The sequence below is a fragment of the Rhinoderma darwinii genome, chromosome 3 (genome assembly GCF_050947455.1).
Source record: "Rhinoderma darwinii isolate aRhiDar2 chromosome 3, aRhiDar2.hap1, whole genome shotgun sequence".
NCBI lineage: Eukaryota > Metazoa > Chordata > Amphibia > Anura > Rhinodermatidae > Rhinoderma > Rhinoderma darwinii.
The window spans coordinates 412,584,372-412,600,937 of NC_134689.1; the positions used below are offsets into that span (position 1 = coordinate 412,584,372).

At 39.7% G+C, this 16,566-nt stretch overlaps 28 non-coding genes across 28 annotated transcripts; all 28 read left to right on the forward strand.

The window, feature by feature from the left end:
* The first annotated feature begins 107 nt into the window (after positions 1 to 107).
* On the forward strand, positions 108 to 179 carry TRNAE-CUC (transfer RNA glutamic acid (anticodon CUC)). Its single transcript has one exon. It is a non-coding gene; the product is annotated as a tRNA-Glu (tRNA).
* A 483-nt stretch (positions 180 to 662) lies between these two features.
* TRNAE-CUC (transfer RNA glutamic acid (anticodon CUC)) lies at positions 663 to 734 on the forward strand. The gene has a single exon. It is a non-coding gene; the product is annotated as a tRNA-Glu (tRNA).
* A 482-nt stretch (positions 735 to 1,216) lies between these two features.
* On the forward strand, positions 1,217 to 1,288 carry TRNAE-CUC (transfer RNA glutamic acid (anticodon CUC)). Its single transcript has one exon. It is a non-coding gene; the product is annotated as a tRNA-Glu (tRNA).
* A 482-nt stretch (positions 1,289 to 1,770) lies between these two features.
* Positions 1,771 to 1,842, forward strand: TRNAE-CUC (transfer RNA glutamic acid (anticodon CUC)). Its single transcript has one exon. It is a non-coding gene; the product is annotated as a tRNA-Glu (tRNA).
* Positions 1,843 to 2,323: 481 nt separating this feature from the next.
* On the forward strand, positions 2,324 to 2,395 carry TRNAE-CUC (transfer RNA glutamic acid (anticodon CUC)). Its single transcript has one exon. It is a non-coding gene; the product is annotated as a tRNA-Glu (tRNA).
* Positions 2,396 to 2,876: 481 nt separating this feature from the next.
* On the forward strand, positions 2,877 to 2,948 carry TRNAE-CUC (transfer RNA glutamic acid (anticodon CUC)). The gene has a single exon. It is a non-coding gene; the product is annotated as a tRNA-Glu (tRNA).
* Positions 2,949 to 3,429: 481 nt separating this feature from the next.
* On the forward strand, positions 3,430 to 3,501 carry TRNAE-CUC (transfer RNA glutamic acid (anticodon CUC)). Its single transcript has one exon. It is a non-coding gene; the product is annotated as a tRNA-Glu (tRNA).
* A 482-nt stretch (positions 3,502 to 3,983) lies between these two features.
* On the forward strand, positions 3,984 to 4,055 carry TRNAE-CUC (transfer RNA glutamic acid (anticodon CUC)). The gene has a single exon. It is a non-coding gene; the product is annotated as a tRNA-Glu (tRNA).
* A 481-nt stretch (positions 4,056 to 4,536) lies between these two features.
* TRNAE-CUC (transfer RNA glutamic acid (anticodon CUC)) lies at positions 4,537 to 4,608 on the forward strand. Its single transcript has one exon. It is a non-coding gene; the product is annotated as a tRNA-Glu (tRNA).
* A 481-nt stretch (positions 4,609 to 5,089) lies between these two features.
* Positions 5,090 to 5,161, forward strand: TRNAE-CUC (transfer RNA glutamic acid (anticodon CUC)). Its single transcript has one exon. It is a non-coding gene; the product is annotated as a tRNA-Glu (tRNA).
* Positions 5,162 to 5,643: 482 nt separating this feature from the next.
* On the forward strand, positions 5,644 to 5,715 carry TRNAE-CUC (transfer RNA glutamic acid (anticodon CUC)). The gene has a single exon. It is a non-coding gene; the product is annotated as a tRNA-Glu (tRNA).
* Positions 5,716 to 6,197: 482 nt separating this feature from the next.
* Positions 6,198 to 6,269, forward strand: TRNAE-CUC (transfer RNA glutamic acid (anticodon CUC)). The gene has a single exon. It is a non-coding gene; the product is annotated as a tRNA-Glu (tRNA).
* Positions 6,270 to 6,752: 483 nt separating this feature from the next.
* TRNAE-CUC (transfer RNA glutamic acid (anticodon CUC)) lies at positions 6,753 to 6,824 on the forward strand. The gene has a single exon. It is a non-coding gene; the product is annotated as a tRNA-Glu (tRNA).
* A 482-nt stretch (positions 6,825 to 7,306) lies between these two features.
* TRNAE-CUC (transfer RNA glutamic acid (anticodon CUC)) lies at positions 7,307 to 7,378 on the forward strand. The gene has a single exon. It is a non-coding gene; the product is annotated as a tRNA-Glu (tRNA).
* Positions 7,379 to 7,859: 481 nt separating this feature from the next.
* On the forward strand, positions 7,860 to 7,931 carry TRNAE-CUC (transfer RNA glutamic acid (anticodon CUC)). The gene has a single exon. It is a non-coding gene; the product is annotated as a tRNA-Glu (tRNA).
* Positions 7,932 to 8,412: 481 nt separating this feature from the next.
* TRNAE-CUC (transfer RNA glutamic acid (anticodon CUC)) lies at positions 8,413 to 8,484 on the forward strand. Its single transcript has one exon. It is a non-coding gene; the product is annotated as a tRNA-Glu (tRNA).
* A 482-nt stretch (positions 8,485 to 8,966) lies between these two features.
* Positions 8,967 to 9,038, forward strand: TRNAE-CUC (transfer RNA glutamic acid (anticodon CUC)). The gene has a single exon. It is a non-coding gene; the product is annotated as a tRNA-Glu (tRNA).
* A 482-nt stretch (positions 9,039 to 9,520) lies between these two features.
* On the forward strand, positions 9,521 to 9,592 carry TRNAE-CUC (transfer RNA glutamic acid (anticodon CUC)). The gene has a single exon. It is a non-coding gene; the product is annotated as a tRNA-Glu (tRNA).
* Positions 9,593 to 10,075: 483 nt separating this feature from the next.
* TRNAE-CUC (transfer RNA glutamic acid (anticodon CUC)) lies at positions 10,076 to 10,147 on the forward strand. The gene has a single exon. It is a non-coding gene; the product is annotated as a tRNA-Glu (tRNA).
* A 482-nt stretch (positions 10,148 to 10,629) lies between these two features.
* On the forward strand, positions 10,630 to 10,701 carry TRNAE-CUC (transfer RNA glutamic acid (anticodon CUC)). The gene has a single exon. It is a non-coding gene; the product is annotated as a tRNA-Glu (tRNA).
* A 483-nt stretch (positions 10,702 to 11,184) lies between these two features.
* TRNAE-CUC (transfer RNA glutamic acid (anticodon CUC)) lies at positions 11,185 to 11,256 on the forward strand. The gene has a single exon. It is a non-coding gene; the product is annotated as a tRNA-Glu (tRNA).
* A 482-nt stretch (positions 11,257 to 11,738) lies between these two features.
* On the forward strand, positions 11,739 to 11,810 carry TRNAE-CUC (transfer RNA glutamic acid (anticodon CUC)). The gene has a single exon. It is a non-coding gene; the product is annotated as a tRNA-Glu (tRNA).
* A 1,582-nt stretch (positions 11,811 to 13,392) lies between these two features.
* Positions 13,393 to 13,464, forward strand: TRNAE-CUC (transfer RNA glutamic acid (anticodon CUC)). Its single transcript has one exon. It is a non-coding gene; the product is annotated as a tRNA-Glu (tRNA).
* Positions 13,465 to 13,947: 483 nt separating this feature from the next.
* TRNAE-CUC (transfer RNA glutamic acid (anticodon CUC)) lies at positions 13,948 to 14,019 on the forward strand. Its single transcript has one exon. It is a non-coding gene; the product is annotated as a tRNA-Glu (tRNA).
* A 482-nt stretch (positions 14,020 to 14,501) lies between these two features.
* TRNAE-CUC (transfer RNA glutamic acid (anticodon CUC)) lies at positions 14,502 to 14,573 on the forward strand. The gene has a single exon. It is a non-coding gene; the product is annotated as a tRNA-Glu (tRNA).
* Positions 14,574 to 15,055: 482 nt separating this feature from the next.
* Positions 15,056 to 15,127, forward strand: TRNAE-CUC (transfer RNA glutamic acid (anticodon CUC)). The gene has a single exon. It is a non-coding gene; the product is annotated as a tRNA-Glu (tRNA).
* A 483-nt stretch (positions 15,128 to 15,610) lies between these two features.
* On the forward strand, positions 15,611 to 15,682 carry TRNAE-CUC (transfer RNA glutamic acid (anticodon CUC)). Its single transcript has one exon. It is a non-coding gene; the product is annotated as a tRNA-Glu (tRNA).
* Positions 15,683 to 16,165: 483 nt separating this feature from the next.
* On the forward strand, positions 16,166 to 16,237 carry TRNAE-CUC (transfer RNA glutamic acid (anticodon CUC)). Its single transcript has one exon. It is a non-coding gene; the product is annotated as a tRNA-Glu (tRNA).
* Positions 16,238 to 16,566: the final 329 nt, after the last annotated feature.

Below are 16,566 nucleotides of genomic sequence, written 5' to 3' on the forward strand. Positions count from 1 at the left end.
AGACCAGACATTTTCACCCCATCGCAACATGGATAAATTAAAGCAAGTAATGACTTTTTACTTTATTATTTTTTTTTTTTATATTACATACACAAAACCTTATCTGCTCCCATATGGTCTAGCGGTTAGGATTCCTGGTTCTCACTCAGGTGGCCCAGGTTCGACTCCCGGTATGGGAATGAGCCTCCATTTAGACTTGGACCTGCATTCGATGGTCCAGTGGGTCAGTTTAATGTTTCTGGATGAAAGTGCTTTTGTGGCCAAAAATCTGAATGTGCCTTTTCTTCATTTTGCACAAGAAACTATTTTGGCTTTAGGTTTTGAATAATTACCATCTCTCCCTTATCACTCCAAGTTGTCAAGGAAGTCAGAAGCACCATTGTCCTCTCCATCAATTTGGCTTTCCTTCATTTTTGATTGATAATGTTTTGGCATTCAATGTAAAAGAGCTGTGGCCTTCAAGTCTGGTGGAAGAAAAAAGCCATGAAAATAGGAAAGAAAAGTACCCCATTTGAAGTTCAAACTAAGACTGACACACTACCTACTGCACTAGCGAGACTAGACATTTTCACCCCATCGCAACATGGATAAATTAAAGCAAGTAATGACTTTATACTTTATTAATTTTTTTTTTTATATTACATACAGAAAACTATATCTGCTCCCATATGGTCTAGAGGTTAGGATTCCTGGTTCTCACTCTGGTGGCCCGGGTTCAACTCCCGGTATGGGAATGAGCCTCCATTTAGACTTGAACCTGCTTTCGATGGTCAAGTGGGTCAGTTTAATGTTTCTGGATGAAAGTTCTTGTGTGGCCAAAAATCTGAATGTGCCTTTTCTTCATTTTGCACAAGATACTATTTTGGCTTTAGGTTTTGAATAATTACCATCTCTCCCTTATCACTCCAAGTTGTCAAGGAAGTCAGAAGCACCATTGTCCTCTCCGTCAATTTGTCTTTCCTTCATTTTTGATTGATAATGTTTTGGCATTCAATGTAAAAGAGCTGTGGCCTTCAAGTCTGGTGGAAGAAAAAAGCCATGAAAATAGGAAAGAAAAGTACCCCATTTGAAGTTCAAACTAAGACTGACACACTACCTACTGCACTAGCGAGACCAGACATTTTCACCCCATCGCAACATGGATAAATTAAAGCAAGTAATGACTTTTTACTTTATTCATTTTTTTTTTATATTACATACACAAAACCTTATCTTCTCCCATATGGTCTAGCGGTTAGGATTCCTGGTTCTCACCCAGGTGGCCCGGGTTCGACTCCCGGTATGGGAATGAGCCTCAATTTAGACTTGAACTTGCATTCGATGGGCGAGTGGGTCAGTTTAATGTTTCTGGATGAAAGTGCTTTTGTGGCCAAAAATCTGAATGTGCCTTTTCTTCATTTTGCACAAGATACTATTTTGGCTTTAGGTTTTGAATAATTACCATCTCTCCCTTATCACTCCAAGTTGTCAAGGAAGTCAGAAGCACCATTGTCCTCTCCGTCAATTTGGCTTTTCTTCATTTTTGATTGATAATGTTTTGGCATTCAATGTAAAAGAGCTGTGGCCTTCAAGTCTGGTGGAAGAGAAAAGCCATAAAAATAGGAAAGAAAAGTACCCCATTTGAAGTTCAAACTAAGACTGACACACTACTTACTGCACTAGCGAGAACAGACATTTTCACCCCATCGCAACATGGATAAATTAAAGCAAGTAATGACTTTTTACTTTATTCATTTTTTTTTTATATTACATACACAAAACCTTATCTGCTCCCATATGGTCTAGCGGTTAGGATTCCTGGTTCTCACCCAGGTGGCCCGGGTTCGACTCCCGGTATGGGAATGAGCCTCCATTTAGACTTGAACCTGCATTAGATGGTCGAGTGGGTCAGTTTAATGTTTCTGGATAAAAGTGCTTTTGTGGCCAAAAATCTGAATGTGCCTTTTCTTCATTTTGCACAAGTTACTATTTTGGCTTTAGGTTTTGAATAATTACCATCTCTCCCTTATCACTCCAAGTTGTCAAGGAAGTCAGAAGCACCATTGTCCTCTCCGTCAATTTGTCTTTCCTTCATTTTTGATTGATAATGTTTTGGCATTCAATGTAAAAGAGCTGTGGCCTTCAAGTCTGGTGGAAGAAAAAAGCCATGAAAATAGGAAAGAAAAGTACCCCATTTGAAGTTCAAACTAAGACTGACACACTACTTCTGCACTAGCGAGACCAGACATTTTCACCCCATCGCAACATGGATAAATTAAAGCAAGTAATGACTTTTTACTTTATTCATTTTTTTTTTATATTACATACACAAAACCTTATCTGCTCCCATATGGTCAAGCGGTTAGGATTCCTGGTTCTCACCCAGGTGGCCCGGGTTCGACTCCCGGTATGGGAATGAGCCTCAATTTAGACTTGAACCTGCATTCGATGGTCGAGTGGGTCAGTTTAATGTTTCTGGATGAAAGTGCTTTTGTGGCCAAAAATCTGAATGTGCCTTTTCTTCATTTTGCACAAGATACTATTTTGGCTTTAGGTTTTGAATAATTACCATCTCTCCCTTATCACTCCAAGTTGTCAAGGAAGTCAGAAGCACCATTGTCCTCTCCGTCAATTTGGCTTTCCTTCATTTTTGATTGATAATGTTTTGGCATTCAATGTAAAAGAGCTGTGGCCTTCAAGTCTGGTGGAAGAAAAAAGCCATGAAAATAGGAAAGAAAAGTACCCCATTTGAAGTTCAAACTAAGACTGATACACTACTTCTGCACTAGCGAGACCAGACATTTTCACCCCATCGCAACATGGATAAATTAAAGCAAGTAATGACTTTTTACTTTATTCATTTTTTTTTTATATTACATACACAAAACCTTATCTGCTCCCATATGGTCAAGCGGTTAGGATTCCTGGTTCTCACCCAGGTGGCCCGGGTTCGACTCCCGGTATGGGAATGAGCCTCAATTTAGACTTGAACCTGCATTCGATGGTCGAGTGGGTCAGTTTAATGTTTCTGGATGAAAGTGCTTTTGTGGCCAAAAATCTGAATGTGCCTTTTCTTCATTTTGCACAAGATACTATTTTGGCTTTAGGTTTTGAATAATTACCATCTCTCCCTTATCACTCCAAGTTGTCAAGGAAGTCAGAAGCACCATTGTCCTCTCCGTCAATTTGGCTTTTCTTCATTTTTGATTGATAATGTTTTGGCATTCAATGTAAAAGAGCTGTGGCCTTCAAGTCTGGTGGAAGAAAAAAGCCATGAAAATAGGAAAGAAAAGTACCCCATTTGAAGTTCAAACTAAGACTGATACACTACTTCTGCACTAGCGAGACCAGACATTTTCACCCCATCGCAACATGGATAAATTAAAGCAAGTAATGACTTTTTACTTTATTCATTTTTTTTTTATATTACATACACAAAACCTTATCTGCTCCCATATGGTCAAGCGGTTAGGATTCCTGGTTCTCACCCAGGTGGCCCGGGTTCGACTCCCGGTATGGGAATGAGCCTCCATTTAGACTTGGACCTGCATTCGATGGTCCAGTGGGTCAGTTTAATGTTTCTGGATGAAAGTGCTTTTGTGGCCAAAAATCTGAATGTGCCTTTTCTTCATTTTGCACAAGATACTATTTTGGCTTTAGGTTTTGAATAATTACCATCTCTCCCTTATCACTCCAAGTTGTCAAGGAAGTCAGAAGCACCATTGTCCTCTCCGTCAATTTGGCTTTCCTTCATTTTTGATTGATAATGTTTTGGCATTCAATGTAAAAGAGCTGTGGCCTTCAAGTCTGGTGGAAGAAAAAAGCCATGAAAATAGGAAAGAAAAGTACCCCATTTGAAGTTCAAACTAAGACTGACACACTACCTACTGCACTAGCGAGACCAGACATTTTCACCCCATCGCAACATGGATAAATTAAAGCAAGAAATGACTTTTTACTTTATTCATTTTTTTTTTATATTACATACACAAAACCTTATCTGCTCCCATATGGTCTAGCGGTTAGGATTCCTGGTTCTCACCCAGGTGGCCCGGGTTCGACTCCCGGTATGGGAATGAGCCTCCATTTAGACTTGGACCTGCATTCGATGGTCCAGTGGGTCAGTTTAATGTTTCTGGATGAAAGTGCTTTTGTGGCCAAAAATCTGAATGTGCCTTTTCTTCATTTTGCACAAGATACTATTTTGGCTTTAGGTTTTGAATAATTACCATCTCTCCCTTATCACTCCAAGTTGTCAAGGAAGTCAGAAGCACCATTGTCCTCTCCGTCAATTTGGCTTTCCTTCATTTTTGATTGATAATGTTTTGGCATTCAATGTAAAAGAGCTGTGGCCTTCAAGTCTGGTGGAAGAAAAAAGCCATGAAAATAGGAAAGAAAAGTACCCCATTTGAAGTTCAAACTAAGACTGACACACTACTTCTGCACTAGCGAGACCAGACATTTTCACCCCATCGCAACATGGATAAATTAAAGCAAGTAATGACTTTTTACTTTATTCATTTTTTTTTTATATTACATACACAAAACCTTATCTGCTCCCATATGGTCTAGCGGTTAGGATTCCTGGTTCTCACCCAGGTGGCCCGGCTTCGACTCCCGGTATGGGAATGAGCCTCCATTTAGACTTGGACCTGCATTCGATGGTCCAGTGGGTCAGTTTAATGTTTCTGGATGAAAGTGCTTTTGTGGCCAAAAATCTGAATGTGCCTTTTCTTCATTTTGCACAAGATACTATTTTGGCTTTAGGTTTTGAATAATTACCATCTCTCCCTTATCACTCCAAGTTGTCAAGGAAGTCAGAAGCACCATTGTCCTCTCCGTCAATTTGGCTTTCCTTCATTTTTGATTGATAATGTTTTGGCATTCAATGTAAAAGAGCTGTGGCCTTCAAGTCTGGTGGAAGAAAAAAGCCATGAAAATAGGAAAGAAAAGTACCCCATTTGAAGTTCAAACTAAGACTGACACACTACTTCTGCACTAGCGAGACCAGACATTTTCACCCCATCGCAACATGGATAAATTAAAGCAAGTAATGACTTTTTACTTTATTCATTTTTTTTTTATATTACATACACAAAACCTTATCTGCTCCCATATGGTCTAGCGGTTAGGATTCCTGGTTCTCACCCAGGTGGCCCGGGTTCGACTCCCGGTATGGGAATGAGCCTCCATTTAGACTTGGACCTGCATTCGATGGTCCAGTGGGTCAGTTTAATGTTTCTGGATGAAAGTGCTTTTGTGGCCAAAAATCTGAATGTGCCTTTTCTTCATTTTGCACAAGATACTATTTTGGCTTTAGGTTTTGAATAATTACCATCTCTCCCTTATCACTCCAAGTTGTCAAGGAAGTCAGAAGCACCATTGTCCTCTTCGTCAATTTGGCTTTCCTTCATTTTTGATTGATAATGTTTTGGCATTCAATGTAAAAGAGCTGTGGCCTTCAAGTCTGGTGGAAGAAAAAAGCCATGAAAATAGGAAAGAAAAGTACCCCATTTGAAGTTCAAACTAAGACTGACACACTACCTACTGCACTAGCGAGACCAGACATTTTCACCACATCGCAAAATGGATAAATTAAAGCAAGTAATGACTTTTTACTTTATTCATTTTTTTTTTATATTACATACACAAAACCTTATCTGCTCCCATATGGTCTAGCGGTTAGGATTCCTGGTTCTCACCCAGGTGGCCCGGGTTCGACTCCCGGTATGGGAATGAGCCTCCATTTAGACTTGGACCTGCATTCGATGGTCCAGTGGGTCAGTTTAATGTTTCTGGATGAAAGTGCTTTTGTGGCCAAAAATCTGAATGTGCCTTTTCTTCATTTTGCACAAGATACTATTTTGGCTTTAGGTTTTGAATAATTACCATCTCTCCCTTATCACTCCAAGTTGACAAGGAAGTCAGAAGCACCATTGTCCTCTCCGTCAATTTGGCTTTCCTTCATTTTTGATTGATAATGTTTTGGCATTCAATGTAAAAGAGCTGTGGCCTTCAAGTCTGGTGGAAGAAAAAAGCCATGAAAATAGGAAAGAAAAGTACCCCATTTGAAGTTCAAACTAAGACTGACACACTACCTACTGCACTAGCGAGACCAGACATTTTCACCACATCGCAAAATGGATAAATTAAAGCAAGTAATGACTTTTTACTTTATTCATTTTTTTTTTATATTACATACACAAAACCTTATCTGCTCCCATATGGTCTAGCGGTTAGGATTCCTGGTTCTCACCCAGGTGGCCCGGGTTCGACTCCCGGTATGGGAATGAGCCTCCATTTAGACTTGGACCTGCATTCGATGGTCCAGTGGGTCAGTTTAATGTTTCTGGATGAAAGTGCTTTTGTGGCCAAAAATCTGAATGTGCCTTTTCTTCATTTTGCACAAGATACTATTTTGGCTTTAGGTTTTGAATAATTACCATCTCTCCCTTATCACTCCAAGTTGACAAGGAAGTCAGAAGCACCATTGTCCTCTCCGTCAATTTGGCTTTCCTTCATTTTTGATTGATAATGTTTTGGCATTCAATGTAAAAGAGCTGTGGCCTTCAAGTCTGGTGGAAGAAAAAAGCCATGAAAATAGGAAAGAAAAGTACCCCATTTGAAGTTCAAACTAAGACTGACACACTACCTACTGCACTAGCGAGACCAGACATTTTCACCCCATCGCAACATGGATAAATTAAAGCAAGTATTGACTTTTTACTTTATTATTTTTTTTTTTTATATTACATACACAAAACCTTATCTGCTCCCATATGGTCTAGCGGTTAGGATTCCTGGTTCTCACCCAGGTGGCCCGGGTTCGACTCCTGGTATGGGAATGAGCCTCCAATTAGACTTGGACCTGCATTCGATGGTCCAGTGGGTCAGTTTAATGTTTCTGGATGAAAGTGCTTTTGTGGCCAAAAATCTGTATGTGCCTTTTCTTCATTTTGCACAAGATACTATTTTGGCTTTAGGTTTTGAATAATTACCATCTCTCCCTTATCACTCCAAGTTGTCAAGGAAGTCAGAAGCACCATTGTCCTCTCCGTCAATTTGGCTTTCCTTCATTTTTGATTGATAATGTTTTGGCATTCAATGTAAAAGAGCTGTGGCCTTCAAGTCTGGTGGAAGAAAAAAGCCATGAAAATAGGAAAGAAAAGTACCCCATTTGAAGTTCAAACTAAGACTGACACACTACCTACTGCACTAGCGAGACCAGACATTTTCACCCCATCGCAACATGGATAAATTAAAGCAAGTTATGACTTTTTACTTTATTCATTTTTTTTTTATATTACATACACAAAACCTTATCTGCTCCCATATGGTCTAGCGGTTAGGATTCCTGGTTCTCACCCAGGTGGCCCGGGTTCGACTCCCGGTATGGGAATGAGCCTCCATTTAGACTTGGACCTGCATTCGATGGTCCAGTGGGTCAGTTTAATGTTTCTGGATGAAAGTGCTTTTGTGGCCAAAAATCTGAATGTGCCTTTTCTTCATTTTGCACAAGATACTATTTTGGCTTTAGGTTTTGAATAATTACCATCTCTCCCTTATCACTCCAAGTTGTCAAGGAAGTCAGAAGCACCATTGTCCTCTCCGTCAATTTGGCTTTCCTTCATTTTTGATTGATAATGTTTTGGCATTCAATGTAAAAGAGCTGTGGCCTTCAAGTCTGGTGGAAGAAAAAAGCCATGAAAATAGGAAAGAAAAGTACCCCATTTGAAGTTCAAACTAAGACTGACACACTACTTCTGCACTAGCGAGACCAGACATTTTCACCCCATCGCAACATGGATAAATTAAAGCAAGTAATGACTTTTTACTTTATTCATTTTTTTTTTATATTACATACACAAAACCTTATCTGCTCCCATATGGTCTAGCGGTTAGGATTCCTGGTTCTCACCCAGGTGGCCCGGCTTCGACTCCCGGTATGGGAATGAGCCTCCATTTAGACTTGGACCTGCATTCGATGGTCCAGTGGGTCAGTTTAATGTTTCTGGATGAAAGTGCTTTTGTGGCCAAAAATCTGAATGTGCCTTTTCTTCATTTTGCACAAGATACTATTTTGGCTTTAGGTTTTGAATAATTACCATCTCTCCCTTATCACTCCAAGTTGTCAAGGAAGTCAGAAGCACCATTGTCCTCTCCGTCAATTTGGCTTTCCTTCATTTTTGATTGATAATGTTTTGGCATTCAATGTAAAAGAGCTGTGGCCTTCAAGTCTGGTGGAAGAAAAAAGCCATGAAAATAGGAAAGAAAAGTACCCCATTTGAAGTTCAAACTAAGACTGACACACTACTTCTGCACTAGCGAGACCAGACATTTTCACCCCATCGCAACATGGATAAATTAAAGCAAGTAATGACTTTTTACTTTATTCATTTTTTTTTTATATTACATACACAAAACCTTATCTGCTCCCATATGGTCTAGCGGTTAGGATTCCTGGTTCTCACCCAGGTGGCCCGGGTTCGACTCCCGGTATGGGAATGAGCCTCCATTTAGACTTGGACCTGCATTCGATGGTCCAGTGGGTCAGTTTAATGTTTCTGGATGAAAGTGCTTTTGTGGCCAAAAATCTGAATGTGCCTTTTCTTCATTTTGCACAAGATACTATTTTGGCTTTAGGTTTTGAATAATTACCATCTCTCCCTTATCACTCCAAGTTGTCAAGGAAGTCAGAAGCACCATTGTCCTCTTCGTCAATTTGGCTTTCCTTCATTTTTGATTGATAATGTTTTGGCATTCAATGTAAAAGAGCTGTGGCCTTCAAGTCTGGTGGAAGAAAAAAGCCATGAAAATAGGAAAGAAAAGTACCCCATTTGAAGTTCAAACTAAGACTGACACACTACCTACTGCACTAGCGAGACCAGACATTTTCACCCCATCGCAACATGGATAAATTAAAGCAAGTAATGACTTTTTACTTTATTCATTTTTTTTTTATATTACATACACAAAACCTTATCTGCTCCCATATGGTCTAGCGGTTAGGATTCCTGGTTCTCACCCAGGTGGCCCGGGTTCGACTCCCGGTATGGGAATGAGCCTCCATTTAGACTTGGACCTGCATTCGATGGTCCAGTGGGTCAGTTTAATGTTTCTGGATGAAAGTGCTTTTGTGGCCAAAAATCTGAATGTGCCTTTTCTTCATTTTGCACAAGATACAATTTTGGCTTTAGGTTTTGAATAATTACCATCTCTCCCTTATCACTCCAAGTTGACAAGGAAGTCAGAAGCACCATTGTCCTCTCCGTCAATTTGGCTTTCCTTCATTTTTGATTGATAATGTTTTGGCATTCAATGTAAAAGAGCTGTGGCCTTCAAGTCTGGTGGAAGAAAAAAGCCATGAAAATAGGAAAGAAAAGTACCCCATTTGAAGTTCAAACTAAGACTGACACACTACCTACTGCACTAGCGAGACCAGACATTTTCACCCCATCGCAACATGGATAAATTAAAGCAAGTTATGACTTTTTACTTTATTCATTTTTTTTTAATATTACATACACAAAACCTTATCTGCTCCCATATGGTCTAGCGGTTAGGATTCCTGGTTCTCACCCAGGTGGCCCGGGTTCGACTCCCGGTATGGGAATGAGCCTCCATTTAGACTTGGACCTGCATTCGATGGTCCAGTGGGTCAGTTTAATGTTTCTGGATGAAAGTGCTTTTGTGGCCAAAAATCTGAATGTGCCTTTTCTTCATTTTGCACAAGATACTATTTTGGCTTTAGGTTTTGAATAATTACCATCTCTCCCTTATCACTCCAAGTTGACAAGGAAGTCAGAAGCACCATTGTCCTCTCCGTCAATTTGGCTTTCCTTCATTTTTGATTGATAATGTTTTGGCATTCAATGTAAAAGAGCTGTGGCCTTCAAGTCTGGTGGAAGAAAAAAGCCATGAAAATAGGAAAGAAAAGTACCCCATTTGAAGTTCAAACTAAGACTGACACACTACCTACTGCACTAGCGAGACCAGACATTTTCACCCCATCGCAACATGGATAAATTAAAGCAAGTATTGACTTTTTACTTTATTATTTTTTTTTTTTATATTACATACACAAAACCTTATCTTCTCCCATATGGTCTAGCGGTTAGGATTCCTGGTTCTCACCCAGGTGGCCCGGGTTCGACTCCCGGTATGGGAATGAGCCTCCATTTAGACTTGGACCTGCATTCGATGGTCCAGTGGGTCAGTTTAATGTTTCTGGATGAAAGTGCTTTTGTGGCCAAAAATCTGAATGTGCCTTTTCTTCATTTTGCACAAGATACAATTTTGGCTTTAGGTTTTGAATAATTACCATCTCTCCCTTATCACTCCAAGTTGACAAGGAAGTCAGAAGCACCATTGTCCTCTCCGTCAATTTGGCTTTCCTTCATTTTTGATTGATAATGTTTTGGCATTCAATGTAAAAGAGCTGTGGCCTTCAAGTCTGGTGGAAGAAAAAAGCCATGAAAATAGGAAAGAAAAGTACCCCATTTGAAGTTCAAACTAAGACTGACACACTACCTACTGCACTAGCGAGACCAGACATTTTCACCCCATCGCAACATGGATAAATTAAAGCAAGTTATGACTTTTTACTTTATTCATTTTTTTTTAATATTACATACACAAAACCTTATCTGCTCCCATATGGTCTAGCGGTTAGGATTCCTGGTTCTCACCCAGGTGGCCCGGGTTCGACTCCCGGTATGGGAATGAGCCTCCATTTAGACTTGGACCTGCATTCGATGGTCCAGTGGGTCAGTTTAATGTTTCTGGATGAAAGTGCTTTTGTGGCCAAAAATCTGAATGTGCCTTTTCTTCATTTTGCACAAGATACTATTTTGGCTTTAGGTTTTGAATAATTACCATCTCTCCCTTATCACTCCAAGTTGACAAGGAAGTCAGAAGCACCATTGTCCTCTCCGTCAATTTGGCTTTCCTTCATTTTTGATTGATAATGTTTTGGCATTCAATGTAAAAGAGCTGTGGCCTTCAAGTCTGGTGGAAGAAAAAAGCCATGAAAATAGGAAAGAAAAGTACCCCATTTGAAGTTCAAACTAAGACTGACACACTACCTACTGCACTAGCGAGACCAGACATTTTCACCCCATCGCAACATGGATAAATTAAAGCAAGTATTGACTTTTTACTTTATTATTTTTTTTTTTTATATTACATACACAAAACCTTATCTTCTCCCATATGGTCTAGCGGTTAGGATTCCTGGTTCTCACCCAGGTGGCCCGGGTTCGACTCCCGGTATGGGAATGAGCCTCCATTTAGACTTGGACCTGCATTTGATGGTCCAGTGGGTCAGTTTAATGTTTCTGGATGAAAGTGCTTTTGTGGCCAAAAATCTGAATGTGCCTTTTCTTCATTTTGCACAAGATACTATTTTGGCTTTAGGTTTTGAATAATTACCATCTCTCCCTTATCACTCCAAGTTGACAAGGAAGTCAGAAGCACCATTGTCCTCTCCGTCAATTTGGCTTTCCTTCATTTTTGATTGATAATGTTTTGGCATTCAATGTAAAAGAGCTGTGGCCTTCAAGTCTGGTGGAAGAAAAAAGCCATGAAAATAGGAAAGAAAAGTACCCCATTTGAAGTTCAAACTAAGACTGACACACTACCTACTGCACTAGCGAGACCAGACATTTTCACCCCATCGCAACATGGATAAATTAAAGCAAGTAATGACTTTTTACTTTATTCATTTTTTTTTTATATTACATACACAAAACCTTATCTGCTCCCATATGGTCTAGCGGTTAGGATTCCTGGTTCTCACCCAGGTGGCCCGGGTTCGACTCCCGGTATGGGAATGAGCCTCCATTTAGAATTGGACCTGCATTCGATGGTCCAGTGGGTCAGTTTAATGTTTCTGGATGAAAGTGCTTTTGTGGCCAAAAATCTGAATGTGCCTTTTCTTCATTTTGCACAAGATACTATTTTGGCTTTAGGTTTTGAATAATTACCATCTCTCCCTTATCACTCCAAGTTGTCAAGGAAGTCAGAAGCACCATTGTCCTCTCCGTCAATTTGGCTTTCCTTCATTTTTGATTGATAATGTTTTGGCATTCAATGTAAAAGAGCTGTGGCCTTCAAGTCTGGTGGAAGAAAAAAGCCATGAAAATAGGAAAGAAAAGTACCCCATTTGAAGTTCAAACTAAGACTGACACACTACCTACTGCACTAGCGAGACCAGACATTTTCACCCCATCGCAACATGGATAAATTAAAGCAAGTAATGACTTTTTACTTTATTCATTTTTTTTTTAATATTACATACACAAAACCTTATCTGCTCCCATATGGTCTAGCGGTTAGGATTCCTGGTTGTGGCCCGGGTTCGACTCCTGGTATGAGAATGAGCCTCCATTTAGACTTGGACCTGCATTCGATGGTCGAGTGGGTCAGTTTAATGTTTCTGGATGAAAGTGCTTTTGTGGCCAAAAATCTGAATGTGCCTTTTCTTCATTTTGCACAAGATACTATTTTGGCTTTAGGTTTTGAATAATTACCATCTCTCCCTTATCACTCCAAGTTGTCAAGGAAGTCAGAAGCACCATTGTCCTGTCCGTCAATTTGGCTTTCCTTCATTTTTGATTGATAATGTTTTGGCATTTAATGTAAAAGAGCTGTGGCCTTCAAGTCTGGTGGAAGAGAAAAGCCATAAAAATAGGAAAGAAAAGTACCCCATTTGAAGTTCAAACTAAGACTGACACACTACCTACTGCACTAGCGAGACCAGACATTTTCACCCCATCGCAACATGGATAAATTAAAGCAAGTAATGACTTTTTACTTTATTCATTTTTTTTTTATATTACATACACAAAACCTTATCTGCTCCCATATGGTCTAGCGGTTAGGATTCCTGGTTCTCACCCAGGTGGCCCAGTTCGACTCCCGGTATGGGAATGAACCTCAATTTAGACTTGAACCTGCATTCGATGGTCGAGTGGGTCAGTTTAATGTTTCTGGATGAAAGTGCTTTAGTGGCCAAAAATCTGAATGTGCCTTTTCTTCATTTTGCACAAGATACTATTTTGGCTTTAGGTTTTGAATAATTACCATCTCTCCCTTATCACTCCAAGTTGTCAAGGAAGTCAGAAGCACCATTGTCCTCTCCGTCAATTTGGCTTTCCTTCATTTTTGATTGATAATGTTTTGGCATTCAATGTAAAAGAGCTGTGGCCTTCAAGTCTGGTGGAAGAAAAAAGCCATGAAAATAGGAAAGAAAAGTACCCCATTTGAAGTTCAAACTAAGACTGACACACTACCTACTGCACTAGCGAGACCAGACATTTTCACCCCATCGCAACATGGATAAATTAAAGCAAGTAATGACTTTTTACTTTATTCATTTTTTTTTTTATATTACATACACAAAACCTTATCTGCTCCCATATGGTCTAGCGGTTAGGATTCCTGGTTCTCACCCAGGTGGCCCGGGTTCGACTCCTGGTATGGGAATGAGCCTCCATTTAGACTTGAACCTGCATTAGATGGTCGAGTGGGTCAGTTTAATGTTTCTGGATGAAAGTGCTTTTGTGGCCAAAAATCTGAATGTGCCTTTTCTTCATTTTGCACAAGATACTATTTTGGCTTTAGGTTTTGAATAATTACCATCTCTCCCTTATCACTCCAAGTTGTCAAGGAAGTCAGAAGCACCATTGTCCTCTCCGTCAATATGGCTTTTCTTCATTTTTGATTGATAATGTTTTGGCATTCAATGTAAAAGAGCTGTGGCCTTCAAGTCTGGTGGAAGAGAAAAGCCATGAAAATAGGAAAGAAAAGTACCCCATTTGAAGTTCAAACTAAGACTGACACACTACCTACTGCACTAGCGAGACGAGACATTTTCACCCCATCGCAACATGGATAAATTAAAGCAAGTAATGACTTTTTACTTTATTCATTTTTTTTTTTATATTACATACACAAAACCTTATCTGCTCCCATATGGTCTAGCGGTTAGGATTCCTGGTTCTCACCCAGGTGGCCCGGGTTCGACTCCCGGTATGGGAATGAGCCTCAATTTAGACTTGGACCTGCATTTGATGGTCGAGTGGGTCAGTTTAATGTTTCTGGATGAAAGTGCTTTTGTGGCCAAAAATCTGAATGTGCCTTTTCTTCATTTTGCACAAGATACTATTTTGGCTTTAGGTTTTGAATAATTACCATCTCTCCCTTATCACTCCAAGTTGTCAAGGAAGTCAGAAGCACCATTGTCCTCTCCGTCAATTTGGCTTTTCTTCATTTTTGATTGATAATGTTTTGGCATTCAATGTAAAAGAGCTGTGGCCTTCAAGTCTGGTGGAAGAGAAAAGCCATAAAAATAGGAAAGAAAAGTACCCCATTTGAAGTTCAAACTAAGACTGACACACTACTTACTGCACTAGCGAGACCAGACATTTTCACCCCATCGCAACATGGATAAATTAAAGCAAGTAATGACTTTTTACTTTATTCATTTTTTTTTTATATTACATACACAAAACCTTATCTGCTCCCATATGGTCTAGCGGTTAGGATTCCTGGTTCTCACCCAGATGGCCTGGGTTCGACTCCCGGTATGGGAATGAGCCTCAATTTAGACTTGAACCTGCATTTGATGGTCGAGTGGGTCAGTTTAATGTTTCTGGATGAAAGTGCTTTTGTGGCCAAAAATCTGAATGTGCCTTTTCTTCATTTTGCACAAGATACTATTTTGGCTTTAGGTTTTGAATAATTACCATCTCTCCCTTATCACTCCAAGTTGTCAAGGAAGTCAGAAGCACCATTGTCCTCTCCGTCAATTTGGCTTTCCTTCATTTTTGATTGATAATGTTTTGGCATTTAATGTAAAAGAGCTGTGGCCTTCAAGTCTGGTGGAAGAGAAAAGCCATAAAAATAGGAAAGAAAAGTACCCCATTTGAAGTTCAAACTAAGACTGACACACTACTTACTGCACTAGCGAGACCAGACATTTTCACCCCATCGCAACATGGATAAATTAAAGCAAGTAATGACTTTTTACTTTATTCATTTTTTTTTTATATTACATACACAAAACGTTATCTGCTCCCATATGGTCAAGCGGTTAGGATTCCTGGTTCTCACCCAGGTGGCCCGGGTTCGACTCCCGGTATGGGAATGAGCCTCCATTTAGACTTGAACCTGCATTAGATGGTCGAGTGGGTCAGTTTAATGTTTCTGGATGAAAGTGCTTTTGTGGCCAAAAATCTGAATGTGCCTTTTCTTCATTTTGCACAAGATACTATTTTGGCTTTAGGTTTTGAATAATTACCATCTCTCCCTTATCACTCCAAGTTGTCAAGGAAGTCAGAAGCACCATTGTCCTCTCCGTCAATATGGCTTTTCTTCATTTTTGATTGATAATGTTTTGGCATTCAATGTAAAAGAGCTGTGGCCTTCAAGTCTGGTGGAAGAGAAAAGCCATGAAAATAGGAAAGAAAAGTACCCCATTTGAAGTTCAAACTAAGACTGACACACTACCTACTGCACTAGCGAGACCAGACATTTTCACCCCATCGCAACATGGATAAATTAAAGCAAGTAATGACTTTTTACTTTATTCATTTTTTTTTTTATATTACATACACAAAACCTTATCTGCTCCCATATGGTCTAGCGGTTAGGATTCCTGGTTCTCACCCAGGTGGCCCGGGTTCGACTCCCGGTATGGGAATGAGCCTCAATTTAGACTTGAACCTGCATTTGATGGTCGAGTGGGTCAGTTTAATGTTTCTGGATGAAAGTGCTTTTGTGGGCAAAAATCTGAATGTGCCTTTTCTTCATTTTGCACAAGATACTATTTTGGCTTTAGGTTTTGAATAATTACCATCTCTCCCTTATCACTCCAAGTTGTCAAGGAAGTCAGAAGCACCATTGTCCTCTCTGTCAATTTGGCTTTTCTTCATTTTTGATTGATAATGTTTTGGCATTCAATGTAAAAGAGCTGTGGCCTTCAAGTCTGGTGGAAGAGAAAAGCCATGAAAATAGGAAAGAAAAGTACCCCATTTGAAGTTCAAACTAAGACTGACACACTACCTACTGCACTAGCGAGACCAGACATTTTCACCCCATCGCAACATGGATAAATTAAAGCAAGTAATGACTTTTTACTTTATGCATTTTTTTTTTTATATTACATACACAAAACCTTATCTGCTCCCATATGGTCTAGCGGTTAGGATTCCTGGTTCTCACCCAGGTGGCCCGGGTTTGACTCCTGGTATGGGAATGAGCCTCCATTTAGACTTGAACCTGCATTCGATGGTCCAGTGGGTAAGTTTAATGTTTCTGAATGAAAGTGCTTTTGTGGCCAAAAATCTGAATGTGCCTTTTCTTCATTTTGCACAAGATACTATTTTGGCTTTAGGTTTTGAATAATTCCCATCTCTCCCTTATCACTCCAAGTTGTCAAGGAAGTTAGAAGCACCATTGCCCTGTCCGTTAATTTGGTTTTCCTTCATTTTTGATTGATAATGTTTTGGCATTCAATGTAAAAGAGCTGTGGCCTTCAAGTCTGGTGGAAGAAAAAAGCCATGAAAATAGGAAAGAAAAGTACCC